This window comes from Ochlerotatus camptorhynchus, unplaced genomic scaffold (genome assembly GCF_037179485.1).
Source record: "Ochlerotatus camptorhynchus isolate MF236.1 unplaced genomic scaffold, CSIRO-AGI_Acam_v1.1 ptg000062l, whole genome shotgun sequence".
Taxonomy (NCBI): Eukaryota; Metazoa; Arthropoda; class Insecta; order Diptera; family Culicidae; genus Ochlerotatus; species Ochlerotatus camptorhynchus.
In genome coordinates this window covers 10,761,525-10,778,078 of record NW_027040552.1, presented here as the reverse complement: position 1 = coordinate 10,778,078, position 16,554 = coordinate 10,761,525, and the positions used below count along the sequence as shown (strand labels likewise).

Below are 16,554 nucleotides of genomic sequence, written 5' to 3'. Positions count from 1 at the left end.
ACACGTAATGCAACGAACAATTTTAACATATTTTATTTTTATCATCAAATAAATGTAATAAGAACACAGTTTGTATAAATTTCAAGAAAAAATCACTTTTACACACTTTTACACAATTTTTTACAATTTTTTTAAGTTTACTGACTTTTTCAGCTGTTCAAAAACCCAGTAAAAAATTACCGAACAGGGAGGCCGTGATTTTGTGTGTAGCATACACCCAAAACGAGAAATGTTTGCATAAAAAGAATAAACAATTTGTAATGTATCTCCGCATAAACATGTAGTCGATGGAAGGTTTTTTTAAAAATAATTTTGTAATTTATTTGAGCCAAAAGCATTGCGGTCCATTGTAAGTATACTGTCATTACATTGTTTGTAAAAAAAAATCCACAGAAATCCACACTTTCATTTGATGTTCATATACAACAATCCTCGAATGGATGACGTTACGCGAAGTTTGAACTTTTAAACTGCCGCTGTATATGGCACGGAGCGCCGGTTTGTGTGTATGTTTAGCGGTAGAAGAACACGACAATCTCGTATGTTTTGCCTGCAGCTTGCAGCACTCATTGTCGTGAGAAAGTCGCATAGGATGTGAGTCTATACTGTATATACGGTATATACGTACAACTCGGTTGTGTTCTCAGTGACGACAATTTTGGTCGGTGGTAGCAAGAACCCTAGCGAGCAGTTGTCGGTTGTCTTCGATCAAACAAGACTCGCTCTGTTCGTTTCTACGGTTGCACACAGTAGGTCAAGTGAAGCGTATACGACGGCGGAAACACAAAATTTTCCTTCGGAGTGTCACGGCAGTGGAAAAGTGCTGTAAGTTTTCCAAGTGAGGCTAATATATTTCAAATCACGTGCTCACTGTCGTAGTAGACATTTGCGGGAACCGCGTGCTATTGTTTTCTTTTTGTGCTTTGTTACGTTTTTGGAGGTGACTTTTTCACAGCGATTGGTAGTGCATTAAAGGTATCATCATCTTGCCGTCATGATGTGAGGTTTTTTTTAAAGAATCAAATGGAAAATGTTCGGAGTCTGAGTGAAAAGTAATGTGTGTGTCTATCTTTTCTCAGTATAATATGTGAGAAATTAGTTCCGCCTTTGTTGCACAAGAGTGCTGGTTATACAAGCTCACGGATCGAACCAAAAATGTGATCGTTCTATATTTAAACGCGGCTTAGAATCGGTGATAATAGACGGATGTCTGTTCGTGTCGCAAAGTAAGAAGTGAAACTCGTTTCACAATGTATGTACAAACAAAATGAAAATAATATCAACCATCGACCAAATGCAGAGTATTAACTTTCAAAATAAAACCACAGTCTGTCGGAACAGTAAAAGTTTGAGCCTTTTTTTTTCTTTTGGTTTGAGAGAATTTGCAGCACAAAAAAAGTGATCCGCCATTCAGGAATTGTTGTTTCGCGTTGGTTGCATTTTGCCGGAATTTGCATTCTGGTTTAGCTCATAACTTCTTCATGTATGGAAAGCTGCTGTACTCCATTTTTATCGAGTTTATACCGCTACAGTGTGTGATAAAGTATAAAAACAACGATATGTACCTCATCGTACTGTACGCACACTCACTTCCAAACCAGATCCGGCACTTACCGTTTATGAATGACTTCAAACCAACACAAGTGAAGTCGTAAATCAAGAATATCAATCTTCTTACCTGAACTTTAAGGTTACAGGTTTCCCCTTACGCAGGAAGTGTAAGAAAGAAAACAAAAATGCTAAGCTAGAGCTTTGCGCAACATAATGCGTACGTAATGCTAATGCGAAGCTTGCGGAATGCGTTGCTCGGTATCGAATGGGAATTATAACGAATGCGATAAGATACATTAATTATGATTATTCGACTATTTTTGAACGCTGACGACCGGTTTCTACTACACGGCCGATGAAATCGACTCAAAATCGCATAAACGTTGGTTACTCATAGACTGATTAAAATTTTCTTCGCAAGTAACCTACGTTTTTTGCGAATTTGTGTGAACGAAATTTTATTTGGTTTAATCGGCCGTGTAGCAGTACGGCTCAATTCTATCAAGTATAGACTTACTAATCTGATGCATCAACAATGATTTATTGCCGATAGATTCGTCACAGGCAGCCACATGGCAGTGCGTCCACGTGCTTTCCTATGGACGGTAACCGCAAAATAACCAATAATGACTACAAAGTAAGCATTTTCGGGGAAAACTGGGACTATTCATTAAATGAGTAATTTTTTTAAGTTAGTAAAAAAAAAGTAGCAAGTATTCATTTGTGAGTAACAAATACTCATAATTGAGTAAATTTTTACTCATTCGATCGATAGTCATTATTGCGTATTTTGTCGTTACCGTGTGAGTAATTACATTGAAAGCCAATTGCAATGTACGACCAAGCGTGAAAATGGTAAAGCAAAAAGAGTTGAATTTTGTATGATATTGGGTAGAGAGCAGAAAATCAAAATTTGTCTCGAAGATTTCCTTTGCCTGCTTTTCTCATCGCCAAATATCTTATTTGCCCATATTAAGCTTTCCAATTTGGTATTTTTCTAGACGTTTTGGTACAAGCGTGTTTCTTTACAGGTTAAATATGTTGATCCCCTGTCGTATAGACATCTCTCGCAATCTATAACGGCTCGATAAGAACTGTGCTACCCTTGTTGAATGATTGGTTTGGCGTGAGTGAACCACGAGTACATAGAGAGTAATGAACGGGAGATGTTTGATAGTTGATTTTTATTTTATTGTTTCTATATTTTTTTATCTAGTACGTTTATTTGTAAGGCTCAATCGCGTTAGCTTTACGGAGCCGATAGTTCATTGTTCTTTGTTTGTAACAAAATTCACTTAATTCTGTGTCTAGTAGGAGTTGGGCCGAATACTCGCGGCTTACCCGAGGTTAGAGGGGTACATTTTCGAAGGATAGGATCAGGTGAGGAGCTTAGGGGTGGGGTTCCGTTGTCTCATCAGAACGTTGTCGCCGGTATGAACAGTAGTGCGGTTCTAGATTCGTCTGGAGTTCAACCGGCTATGGTGACCAGTAGGCGACGATGAGACTCATCGAGACGTGGTACAAGACAAACAAAAATTAAGAGAAACCAAAAGCAAAGGATTTAAATTCTTATACTCAGCGTTGGAAAAGATCGCGATATTTCACGATGCTCACAAAGGGAAAAGTTCGCGAGTCATAGTGAGTTTTGGTGAACTTTTCCAACACTGCTTATACTAGACATTTGCTGAAACACATAAATCGACTGCATATAGCAGAGGCGCGGGTTGCCAACACGTCTCTTATAGGAACATAGGATTGTCTTCCTTGGACCTCGAGGGTATTTAAAAGTCGCTCTCTGGCGGCGTCATTATCCGTACATTGCCAAACTGCGTGATCGATGTCATGGAAACCGTTTCCACACCCACAGATGTTGCTGTCCACGTGGTTTATTCTACAGAGATGCACATCTAGCAAGTACTGGTTGGACATAAGTCTACTCATCACGCGAATGAAGTCACGGCTTAAGTCCAAGCCTTTAAGCACTAAATGGTAATATTCATCGTGTGTCATTAAATTCGCCTTCCTGCACGCCCACCTTTGCGAGAGAGTCCGCCTTCTCATTGTCTGTGATTGAGCAATGTGAGGGGACCCATACAAAGGTAATCATATATGATCTTTCGAACAGCACACTCATCTGCTCCCTTACCTTTGAAAGGAAATAAGATGAGTGCCTACCTGGTTTCATCGACCGAATAGCTTCAATCGAACTGAGACTATCCGAGAAGATAAAGTAATGGTCTGCGGGCATGTTGGAAATCATTCCCAATGCGAAGTTGATTGCTGCCAGCTCAGCAACAAAAACGGAACAAGGTTCCTGGAGTGTGCGGAAGCCGCTAGAGTTTTCATCCGTCTGTAAAATATCATTTCATGCAATTGACATGTTGGTACTTTTCAGTGATCGGGAATCCCATGAGTTTCTTGTGTCATGGTAGGATCATATTCCATTCAGGAACTGCGATTGGTGAAGTGAGCACGGTCTTGAGTGTAACAAGGAAGACACATATCTGACGATATGTAGTGGTGGTAGATTCTCATAAATCGAGATTGTGTGTTCAGTCCAAGAATTTCTTCAAAATTTGCAATTATAAGTGTGGTCGTCACTCCGCATTTGATCATTATTCTGAGAGAGAGAGAGCTCCCAGAAACCTGCCAAAACCTCGAGATTCATGTTATGCGTTGAGGGCATACAGCCGAGAGCAAAACGCAGACAACTACTAATTTGAATTCTGTGCAAAATGCCTCTGTGAAGACCGCGCCCAGAAAAAGCAAGTAATAGCATAGAGGTAACTCTAAGACAAGAAGGTCCCAAAGAAACGTGCTCAACTTTTTGGCTCAGCTCCGGTACTATCTTCAGTCCCAAGCTAATCGATGCACCCCTCGAAAGATAGTAAAATCCACGAGCCCCTGATTTTATCTGTCAAAATTTCATAACAAATCAAAACAAACATAGTGTAGTACTAGAATTTCGACTAGAATGGGGTACGTTTTTTTAGTTAATAAAATTTCTCGAAGTGACAATCGCAATCAACGAAAGATTGGAACCTTATCTTTAAATGTGATTATTGGTAACTTTTTTTTTATTGTTTTCAAGTCACTATCTTCGTTATCACCTATCATATTACAAACCCACTATTAACAACTCAGCGCATTGTGGATTTTGACCTAAGTTAGTAACTAGCCACTTCCATGGGGGCACCCGGACCAATTCCAGATGTGGTCAATGTGGTCCAGGGCATTCAGTATAACCACCATCGAAATTGTTTTCGAATTTTGCTGTGATGGTGTCGCTTTACATCGACCACATTGGCACATCCGGTTATGTTCCGGGTGCACCCGGGGAAGTACCCAGTTCTGACTTTCCAGTTGCTACGTACCGAATGACAAACATTCAAAAACAGGTTCAACGGAAGTAATATTGAGTTCTCAGAACCACATTAGTCACATCTGGACTTGTTCCAGATATCTCCAAGGAAGTAGCCATTTTTTGTCTTGGATCAAACCCATCATGCGACACATTACATAACATCAGAACTCGAAAACCAGTTCAATTTTAGTCATTTCTAATGCCCAGGGTAACATCCCTACATGTTCCAGGTACTCCAGAGGAAGGGACCAGTTTCTGGTTAGGTCCAAAAGCCATAATGCGACACCTCAAATCGCATGAGTATTCAAAAACAAGCTCAATCGTAGTTGTATCACCAGTTGGAAACTAACGATTTAAAATTGGCTCACTACTTGGTCCCAAGCAAATCGATTAACGTACCCCATTCTAATCAAAATTCTAGTACTACACTATGTTTGTTTTGATTCGCTATGAAAGTGTGGCAGATAAAATGAGGAGTTCGTGGATTTTCCTATGCTTCGAGGGGTGCATCGATTAGCTTGGGATCGAAGAGAGTACCAGAGCTGAGCCAAAAAGTTGAGCACGTTTCTTCGTTGTGAATACTAACGACAGACTCCTCTGTCGCATCCGCCTTCCATTTCAGCAACCAGCCGATCTTTTCAGAAATTAATTCTGAATGATTACACTTGAAGAGTACGTCCGTTCTCTTCTACGTACGTCCAAAAACTGACTCGTTTCGGATAAATTGTGGCATGACCTGGAGCTGGAGGGCTGGAGGAAGCCGTGTCTCGTACCGATCGATACTCTCTTTCACATTTATATGCAGCGTTGCCAGGTCATTTTCAGAAAAATCTGGAACAGTTAAAATCTGGAAAAATCTGGAATGCTTAAAAAAATCAATTTTTAACATAATGCTATTGACATCAATGTGATGTGCCAATCTCCCGTAAAAATCGGTCAGTATGATCATCTGGAATTTATTTAAAGTAATAGAATGGTTATGAATTACATGTTTAAATAAATTATATAAAGCAAATAACTTGCCAGCATTGCTGAAATCATCCAAAAGTTGAAACACTGATAAATTGAACTATCCCCATTTTGCTTGAAATTTAATCAATTTGACATTAAGCTCAGTTTAATCATATCGAATGATTAAAAATTAATCCTCTCTATCTAAAAAATAAGCATCTGATAGTAATCCCAGTTTAATCATGGTTGATTAGATTGTAGATTATCTTTTTTTGAATAAAATTTAATCATTTTTGATTCTATTTTAATCATTTTTGATTGCATTTTAATCTCTTTTGATTATATATCAGTATTGAAAAAGAATAAAATTTAATACTGGAAAAAATATTTCGATTTTAATCATGCATGACTACTGCCGAAGTAATCATGGCTCGGACTCAATAAGGTGAAGCGGGAAACTGCATACTTTTAAAGCTTTTTTGATTTAATTTATCTTTGAGTGAAAGTATTGACACAGTGTGTCCAATAAGTTTAAATATCTATTACGCAGCATTTCAAAAATTGAGTCAAATGTGGGTGAAATACTGCAGAAAATATGTTTAGAATTGTTTTTTAAACTGTAACTTTTTTAAACTAATAATAATCGATGTAGTCCTTACTATGTGATGCAGTACCAGAATTAAAAGATAAAAAAAAATTCTAAATAATTCTACATTTAATTCTTGACATCATACAACACACAACACCCAGTAGACCAGTAGACAACTTTATTTTGAAGCAAAATTCACCTGGCTGAAGTGGGAATCAAAGTATAACATCGTGGTACTCACACACAGTTTACCTAAACTACGGGCTAGTCCACTATTTGCATGACCATTACGAGTGATTTTATGCCAAAGAATATTTTTATTATATTACTAAAATGAAAGTCTGATAGTTTCATTTTGGAAGTCTCAGGATCTTGAAATTATTCTAAATTCCAGAATTTATATTTTTCCCAGATCAAGAAATTTTTGGTAAGTCTGAATTTACTTGGAACTCTTCAAAGGATATGTTCGCCCTTTTTTTTTAGTTCCATTTGAATCATCCAAGAATTCCATCATACTTATTTTATAAAATAAAATAATCTTGATAATATCCAAACTTTTCCAGTATTACCTCTTGTAATCTCTTATTCCACAACTCCCTCAAACTGGTAATAATTCTCAAGAATTGGCACAATTTTGTGTCCATTTTTCTCTATGAAATTCTTAAAATATTCTTAATAATTTCCTTGGTACACTCTTCAGAATGACCCTCACGCTCTTCTCAGACGCATTGGATAATTCCCTTTGAACTGCTTTGTAGGTAAGGTTAGAATTAGTCTCGCAGAAATTGCGTATGATTCCGGTTAAAAGTCTTCAAATTTTATTAAAATGAATCTCCATAGAAGCGGCGCCGGTGGTGTAGTGGTAAGCGTGATTACCTCTCACCCCAGCAGGTCTGGGTTCAATCCTAGTCGGCGCCGCCGGGATGTTCTGAGGCATAACATTTCTGATCACGCCTTCCTTCGGAAGGAAAGTAAAGCCGCTGGTCCCCGGTTCATGAGTTGATGGGTCGATAGGTAGGGTCCAGGTGTGAGAGCTGCCTCCCTGGCGTCGGTAGCATTGGTGCTCAGCACGGAAAACGAGATCGACGGAAAACAAATCAAGGAAAAAAAAACTCCATAGAAACATCGGATAGAATTCCATTGCAATTATTCTCACGATTCGTATCAGCATACTCCTAAAGTCTCATCTTAAGAATTTTCTATGATTTCTTTTCCGGATTGTGTTTCCTTTATTCACAAAATCTCCATGCAATTGTCATCAGAGTTGACAAGACAATTGACACCGTCTTCCACCAGAGGTTGCAGGAGACTGTACATATATTCAACACTAGACAACGGACAACACACCACACCCAGTAGAAATTTTCAGGTTGCCAAAATTTGCACCGGCTGGAGCGGTATTCGAACCCTCACTTCGTGGCACTCACAATACGCCTGAACGAAGCTCACAAAGATGGATGGAACTCTACTCAGAATTAGCTTGACATTCTCGTTTGATTTCACAAGGAATTCACCTTACACTTCACTGTGAACTATTTTCAGAATTACCTTAATTTCCAATAATATCCAACGCTGATGGACTTTAATAAAGTAGCAAGTTTGGCTTTTTATTTTTTGATTAAATGGTAAATCAATTGCAGTGATATTTTTAAAGCAAACGTTTAAAAATCTGGGAAAATCTGGAACATATTTAAAAAATCTGGAAATATACGTGGTCTGTCTGTGTATCTGGCAAGATGACTGAAAATCTGGAAAATCCAGATAAATATGGAATATTGGCAACGCTGCTTATATGTATCATGGAATCTCTCAGGTCAGGCAATGTAAAGGCCGGCGCACAATGGATACGTTTTCAGGTTTTTTGACAGTTAGCCCATGTATTATCTGTCAGAAAACCCGAAAACGTATACATTGTGCGCCGGCCTTAACGATCAGCTCGAAAGCAGAACGCTTCTACATTCTCACCACTTGCAAGCATCTCATAAGCCGACCATCTGGTTCGTGCTGAAAGGCGAACGATCATTAATACATACTCATATCGCATTCTCTGGAGTATCTCTACGGTTGGAACAGCCATGCCATTACGACGGCTGATTTTCTCACTCGCATCCAAAAGGCATTCTCAAACTCAGCCCAACGAACAAGCGCTATGTATCAATACTGTCGTACAGCAGAGAAAGGAACTGAACCGTTATGATTCTACTGTTGGAGTTTAGATTGTACTATTCCCTACATCCTCGATCTTGTGGTTTGTCAATCTACCGGAGCACTTTGACCTCATTGTACCCTTAACTCCACTTTTACCAATTGACGACCATTTATCTGCTTCTTGACGAAAGCTGTAATGGCACAATTACAACGTATGTGAGATTCAACTTTAATTTTCAGTCGTGTGATTTTGGTCGTTTGGATGACGTGCTCTCAAACATCGAATGGGATGCCCCTACTGCGAGAGGAAACATTGGACGAGTCTGTATCAGCTTCAGTCTATTACTAGCCAGGGTGGACTTCTGAACTACGTCATCTCCGAAACGTCCTTAGGAAAGCGTTTCTTTCTGATTAAGTGAGCGGAACAGGTGGAAACCACGTACAAGACACTTCACTTATCTACGTACGAAAGTTACATGGTTAAGATTAAATCAGATGTCAAGCAAAATCCTTCATGTTTCTGAAATTTTGTGAGAAACCAAAAATCGGCAACTCGCATTCAAACGATGATGCACCATGCAAACTAAAATTGACATAAACGTAATTTAGCTCATGGAATGGAATAAACCGAAATGGAACATTGTGAAAAGGAGCGCAGAATCAAAATGGCTACCCGATACCAGAGTCGATGTTATAATAGAAGTCCCGCCAAGAGAAAATGTTGCGAACAAGCAGCACTGTTTGTGATTTATTTTTCAAAAATGTTTCAGCTTTGTGCGTGACTTTATCGTTGTCTGATTGTTTACGTTGTTTGAATTCTCAGTGAACTGGCGAACTATGTTTCCTTAAGCAACGAATAACATTTTTTGAACATGAAGTCCATTGCTATGGTTTACCCTAACCGCGGTCGTGGAAGTGCAACGAAGTGTAACAATGTGATTTTTTTACCGGTTTCCGAAAAACGCTGAACTTCACACTAAAAATGGCTGCACACTTAGAAATAACTAATTTTACACGTGACGGAATCCATCTCTGACATAAAAGATGAGACGTAAACAAACATGTCATGTAATATTAAGTGCTCCGAGACTGAAAAGTTCGTTGCTCGATGAAAACTACGTTTAATTGAGATATATTTCGCGTCTGTTATGACTCAAATTTATGTCAAAATTAACGCTCGTATATGTCACTCTCAGAGCACCTAAATTTACATGATTTTTTCTAAGTGTGTGGAGTTGAACTTTTCCCTAGTGGATTCTATGTGTTTGTACAGTGTATCTTACAATGATAATTATTTGGTGGTATCTAGTTAAAATTTATTGCTTCTTCCAGTGCCACTTCCCTCACATTTTGACAGTTCTCGCTGCTTGGTTGGATCAATATGGCCGCTTCTCTATAGGATTACGAATTCTATCCAATGCATAAAGATTTGGAAGAAATTTGAGCAAAAAACGATTTTAGCGATATTTTACAAAATCATCATTTTGGAACCTTGATTTCAAATTTAGCCTATTTCGTTTGTACATAGAAAATAAGCTAAAAAATCCAATTTTACTTAAAGTTTTCTATGTCTATCAGAATAACTCAATTAATCTATTAATGATGGTAAACTGCGACATTGTGAGGGTTTTAAATAGAACAATCATAAATACCGCTTACCCCAGATTTTTAGAGATCGCGGGGTAACTGGGACCACGGGAGAAATAAAGGACAATCCCTTTGTTTACGTTGTGTGGCGACATCTACTATTTGCAAGTGAGTAGGGAAGGACGGGGCATGATCGCCACCCGGGGCAAGATGGGCACCCTTTTACATAAAAATACTATATTTTTCAAAACTGCGCCTACCAACTCCTAAACAATGATCCTAAAATGCAACGTTCCAAAAACCATTAAGAAATATTCAATAACTACCGAGAAGTTGATGAAAATATGCTGAACGAAGAAAATCCTCTCTTTGTAATAAGAATTTGCTATAATCAATATCCCTTTTCTGTTTCGATTGTTACAACTTTCAATTAATGTTCAATGGGGTGACGATCTTTCCCCGTCCTACCCTATGTCACTTTCTGTCACCTTGTCGGGGGCTTGGGATTATCCTTCAAATCAATGTTGTCAACGCCTGAATGTATGTTACTTCATACTTTTGTACAGAAATGATTATGTGCATTATCTCTTAAAACATTAATTTTTTTTCTCAACTGGAAGCATTCACACGATAAAATTTATATTTACTGTGATATAATGTGATTGAAATGCACACGTTTTTCAGCGACCTTATACGTTTGATCGATGTGGAAATTTAATGCAGGTGTACAGTGGTTTTGTCCCTGATAACAGGTGGATTAATTTTCATCTCCTGTAATTCAAAAAGAGTTTGTCCACCTTATTTATTGTATAACTCAATTTCTAAACCTTAATATAGTTAATGCAGCTCTTTGCCGACATACTTATATCAAAAGTGATGTCTAATATTTCAAAAAAAAAATTCAGTCTTCATGAACCGCCATTGTTTTTGGGACTCTCATACGAGTTTAATCATAGCTTAAGATTTAAATTCGATGTACACAGCATTGGTCTAGCGAGCTGTTAATTTACCCAGACACACATCTCCGAGTATATCTTACTTATATGATGCCTTCATTTTCAGGGTAAATTGAAATTGTATTTATGCTTCGACATATCACTGCTTACAAGACTGTAACTCATGTCAATGATGACAAGTTATTAATAATTGAATCAAATCTACCCACATTCCTCTCCCCCAGTTGATGGTCACCGACAAAGTGAGCAACACCCGCCGTGATCAATCAATCTCGTCCAAGTGCGTACATATGAATAGCATCCCACTGCGTAGTCGTGTGTTGCTTTATAGAACAACCACACAGCACCCAGCAGCTTCCATTTACCACACAGTCAAAGTGAAGTACCTCGAGAGCAACCGAATTGATTATCAGTTCGAAGCACTGAATAAAAAGTGGCCATACGGTCGTTATTAGCGAAATGACTGAAAACGACAAGGGTGTGCTTGCTTGCCAGGATTTGTCTGGACTGGTAATCAACCAAGGTCGGGGTCGAGGTCTGCCAAGAGTGGAGTCAAGGGAAGAACAATATGTCATAATAGCTGGGATTTGTGTTGGAGGTATTGTGATGGTAGAAAAATAAACATTACGTATTACGACTTTATTGCTGAAATGATTACCTTATCAGTGGTAATTGTTATAGCTAGCGCGCTGGACTAGGACAAGTAACTTGGTAGCCAGTGGAAACCTTATCAAATTATGTAGCTCATCTGAAGTAACGATCGATCTCTTTGTTTCCATTGTAGGTCTGCTTGTAAATCGCAGAGAAATTAAAATTCATTATCATTGAGCAGTTCAACACGACCAATGAGATCAACCCAAATTTGAGTGCAGTTTACTCATAAATGCGAAAAAGTGCAGTAGCTCAGCGATGAGTAAATTTGCCTCATGTTTTTCCAGGTTTTCCAGGTTTTTCCAGGAAAAAAATCCCGAATATGAAAAAAGTATCTGTTATAGTTTTTTAAAGTGATACATAGTAGAGTAAATAGTGAAATTGAATAGTGATTAATGATATGTTCTGCAAACCTAATAACTATTACAGACTTGTCGGTAATCATGCTACTTTTACTGATGTCATTTCATTACCGAACATTTGTTAAAATGCTGAATTAGCTATTTTTTTTATCACTCATGGTACATCGGTCAAAAACTTCAAAACCACGCCATTTTATATTGATAATTTAGTTCTCCACAGTGAAAAGTGAATTGTCTTAAAAGTTTAGACGAAAATTAATGTTCGGATTTGACGGAATTTTTAAGCGTATAGAACACTGATAAAAATGCTTGTATTGTAAAAATGCATCGGAATGATGAATTTCGCGAAGCATCAATCAAATTTATATTCTTTTTAGCAGCACATTTTTTCTTTAAACCATAGAGAGACGAACCAGCCTACACACTTAGATTTTTTTTACAGGAGTCAGTATTTTTTTAATGGGTTTTTGTAATGCTGAAACACTCGGCCTTCCGCCGTTTCTTGGCTGTGTTCGTGCCAAACTGATAATGTGTAGATGAATACCGTCTGCTGATTCACGCTTCCCTGGCACATGCACTGCTGATTTATTATCAGAACGTTGGCGGTTTGAACTCTAGTCTGGATCAATACTATTTGGCTATCTCCGGCTTCAGTTACGATATTATCGTCGTAACAGAGACGTGGCTTAATAGGAATACACTCTCTAATGTTGCTTTCGGCGCGATCGCAGTCCTCTAAACAGCCGTAAGGCTTCCGGTGGAGGCGTCCTAGTAGCAGTACGTACCGGGATTAAGGTGGTTCGCTGTGAGATCCTTATTCTCGCTACCACTTTGAAACTTTAAGTGCACAAATATCAGCTTCCACGACACGTACTACAATGAAAATGTTACTCCACGTTTGCTGCGCAGCAGCGTACATGCAGTAGCAATTTCAGGTGAAATGGAACTCTGATTTCCGAGATTTGTGTAATTGAAAATTCGAGGTGGAAGTGCAATTATAGCTTACGTGGCGGCCATTTGTGGACTCTACTAGGAATCACCTTAAGGTCTCCATTATCGAAAATCAATGGAATTCCGTTGAGCAAGTGTGGATATCTCTGGATCTCAAGAGCTCGACCTTGTATCAATGCGCCGTTTATTTTCCACACACTTAGAAAAATGCATGTACATTTAGGTGCTCTGAGAGTGACATATACGAACGTCAATTTTGACATAAATTTGAGTAATAACAGACGCGAAATATATCTTAATAAAACGTACTTTTCATCGAACAACGAACTTTTCAGTCTCGTAGCACTTGATATCACATGACATGTTTGTTTACGTCTCATCTATTATGTCAAAGATGGATTCCGTCACGTGTAAAATTATTTATTTCTAATAGCGAATTCGTTTATTATCGGGGTTCACACCAGTTCCAACCCAGTGCGAAACCGAACTTTTTGTCAGTGTGAACCTCAACCTGAGGTAAGTTTTAAAAACAAACGAGCAAACTGACGTTTGTCAGAAAACAAGCAGACCCAATCTTGATACACGATCCAGGTTGGAACTGAATAATAAACGAATTCGCTATAAGTGTGCACCAGACAGGCTTCGAGATGACGATCTCATAAATGTGCATTTGTAATCAGTTAGGGTTAACTACCCCACTTCCGGCCTATTAAGCACAACCCGCACTTAGTCTTTCTTAATCTAGCGCAGTTTAGCATCAAACGGAATGTTGCTATTACTGTGGGGGAGAGGTAGCTCATCGATTCTTCCGGTTCGCCTCCTAGCATCGTGCTATAAGGTACCAGGCGATAACCAGGGTAGTTGATCGATAACTCGATGACGTCATTTCGTTGGCGTCTGCAATGGGAAATTCTCATAGCAGGCGTTGACGATGGGACGTTGTCGAGTTGTTGAATAGCAATTATCGTGGTAACTCACCGATTACCTGTCGATCTGCCAAATTTGGAAAGACTTTTGAATTGAATTGTCTCATATAATAATATTCCGCCCACTATATCACAAGAAATTGCGAGTAGCTGAGTGGAATGGAGATAAGTTAAGCATTGGGTACAGGACCAAGTCTCCCCAGGGTGGTGCCAAAAGATGAGCGCAATAGAATCATCAAGTTGCCATAAGGCACGGAATGAGACTATTGCATGGCTGGGTAGTCAAAGTTTTCCATTCGTTAGTCATTTCAGGTGGATTAGAACAGGTTTAGGTTTAGGGTGGGCGTTGGCCAGATTTGGATTTTTCAGATGTAATCCTGGATAGGACCCTGTCATTGAACGTCGCGTGAAAGTGGAACTTAATGAAGGCCTAAGTACTTTTTCGTAGTGTTTAGTTTTCGGATTTGAAAGATCGTCGGTTACAGTGGCCTGCTTACTGAGCAGAAAAACGCGGTCCCAGGTCCTTATATCAAAGAGATTTATGGTAAAATCGTTTATTTTGCGAAACTCGTTGTTGTCGTTGGTTCCGGGTTTGAATGGATACACAAATTTGAGCAACGGTATTATGTGATATGAGGGGCTCGGTGGCCTTAGAGCAACCGTTTTTGCTTACTGAGCAGAACATCATGAGTCTAATCTCAGGCCCATCCACATTCAAGATTCGTCAATCGTTTTATTTGTTAATATGACTACATGGTAATAACAGCAACTCGGTGATTAAAAAGGTGCTCGTCTGCCTAGTGGCAAACGTTTTTGCTTACTGAGCAGAAGACCGTGGGTTTAGTCCCAAGCTCCTTCGCGTTATATGATCGTTAGGACATCAATTCAGCTTATCGTTTACCAAAACGAACCCTGCTGCAAACCCAACCCTCTTATCCAACATCCCAGTGATTCCTCGTGGAAGTGCAGAGGTGTTCTCGGCTTCCATCAAAGCGAGTGTCATGTCAACACAATCCTTCCCATTCCTTTCTTGACCTGTGTTCGGGCGCGGCCGGCGCTGGTATTGCCTAATTTAAGATCACCAGTTTTTACACATTGAGGATGATTGCTAGTCCCAAGCATCGTTTATTGGTTCTCTGTGTAATTACAGCTGATCTGGCAGTAACAGAGTAGCAACCGTGGGCGGTCAATCAAGCTCAAGCTCAAGCAAACGGAATGTTGCTATTACTGATGGCTTCCAAATTTATTTACCTTTTCGTATGTACCGTAAGATTTGATGAAGAGTAACCAATCGTTGAGATATTATCAAAAGTCTAACACTGCTTCTTGACGCCTAACTCGGCCTACGGATTCTAAACTCGGCCTAACGCATTGAAATGCCAATGAATTCACTTCGGCCTATCATGTGAAGATAAAAATTGATTTGGTCCGAGCGCTTCTTTTGTTTTTGGGAATAATGGGTGCAAACCTTCATATCACGCGTTGTCATTGACTTCGTTCCGTAGCTTATTAACTAAAGTATCGTACCAAACGCATAATTGACTTGCTAACTCTGAAATCATGGATTTATTTGAAGTTTTCTGCTCGATAGGCCCAAAATGGGCGATTAGGCCGAAGTAGTTCTCTTTATCCCGATCCATCAAAATCGCGCATTCATGCGAAATCAAACTCATTGCTCGATCAATACTCCGTTGCTTCCCTAAGTGAGCACCCGTGAGCTCCGACTACCCGCAAAGTATTACACAGGCTCCATCTCCTTTAGTAAAACTAGTGCCCCATCACCCACCGATTATCCTTCATCTCGAGGATAGCCCGTTGGCCGAACCTACCTGCCTATATCCACTTACTATGACTTCAATAATGCCAACTATGATGACATTATCAATGTCGTTGATGATATGAACTGGGATGAAATCTTCGGAACAGATGACGCTGATATCGCCACTACAAGTTTTTCAAATGTGTTGGGCTACTTGATCGATCGACATGTCCCAAAGGAAGTTCTTTCATCCTCCAGGAAAGTACCGTCAACCGGTGGAAACTAACGATTTTAAATTGGTTCACTACTTGACTAGCCTATTGGTCCCAAGCAAATCGATTAACGTACCCCATTCTAGTACTACACTATGTTTGTTTTGATTCGCTATCAAAGTTTGACAGATAAAATGAGGGGTTCGTGGATTTTTCTATGTTTCGAGGGGTGCATCGATTAGCTTGGGACCGAAGAGAGTACCAGAGCTGAGTCAAAAAGTTGAGCACGTTTCTTCGGGACCATCTAGTCTTAGAGTTACCTCTATGGTACCGTGGCTTGCAGCATCTTTGCGTAAATCGAAATCAGAAAAGATGGCAGCATTGCGTAGGTTTTCGAAGCACCGGTCGATTTCACTGAGGAACCATTACGTGATGCTTAACCATCGATACAAACGATTAGCACGTCGCTGTTTTTTGGCCTATCAACGCGGTGTGCAGACCAAACTAAAGCGTAACCCTAAGGCGTTCTGGAGACATGTAAATGGAC

General features: G+C 39.3%; 1 protein-coding gene across 2 annotated transcripts in view; it reads left to right on the top strand.

The window, feature by feature from the left end:
* Positions 1 to 672: 672 nt before the first annotated feature.
* Positions 673 to 16,554, top strand: part of Ent2 (Equilibrative nucleoside transporter 2) — a 93,904-nt gene continuing 78,022 nt past the window's right edge. Inside the window, exon 1 of one of the 2 annotated variants that reach the window (XM_065216354.1) lies at positions 673 to 825. The gene's annotated coding sequence lies outside the window, so the exon portion shown is untranslated. Of the gene's footprint in view, positions 826 to 1,067; positions 1,227 to 16,554 lie in introns of those variants that run through there. The other variant, XM_065216355.1, reaches the window with a different exon arrangement.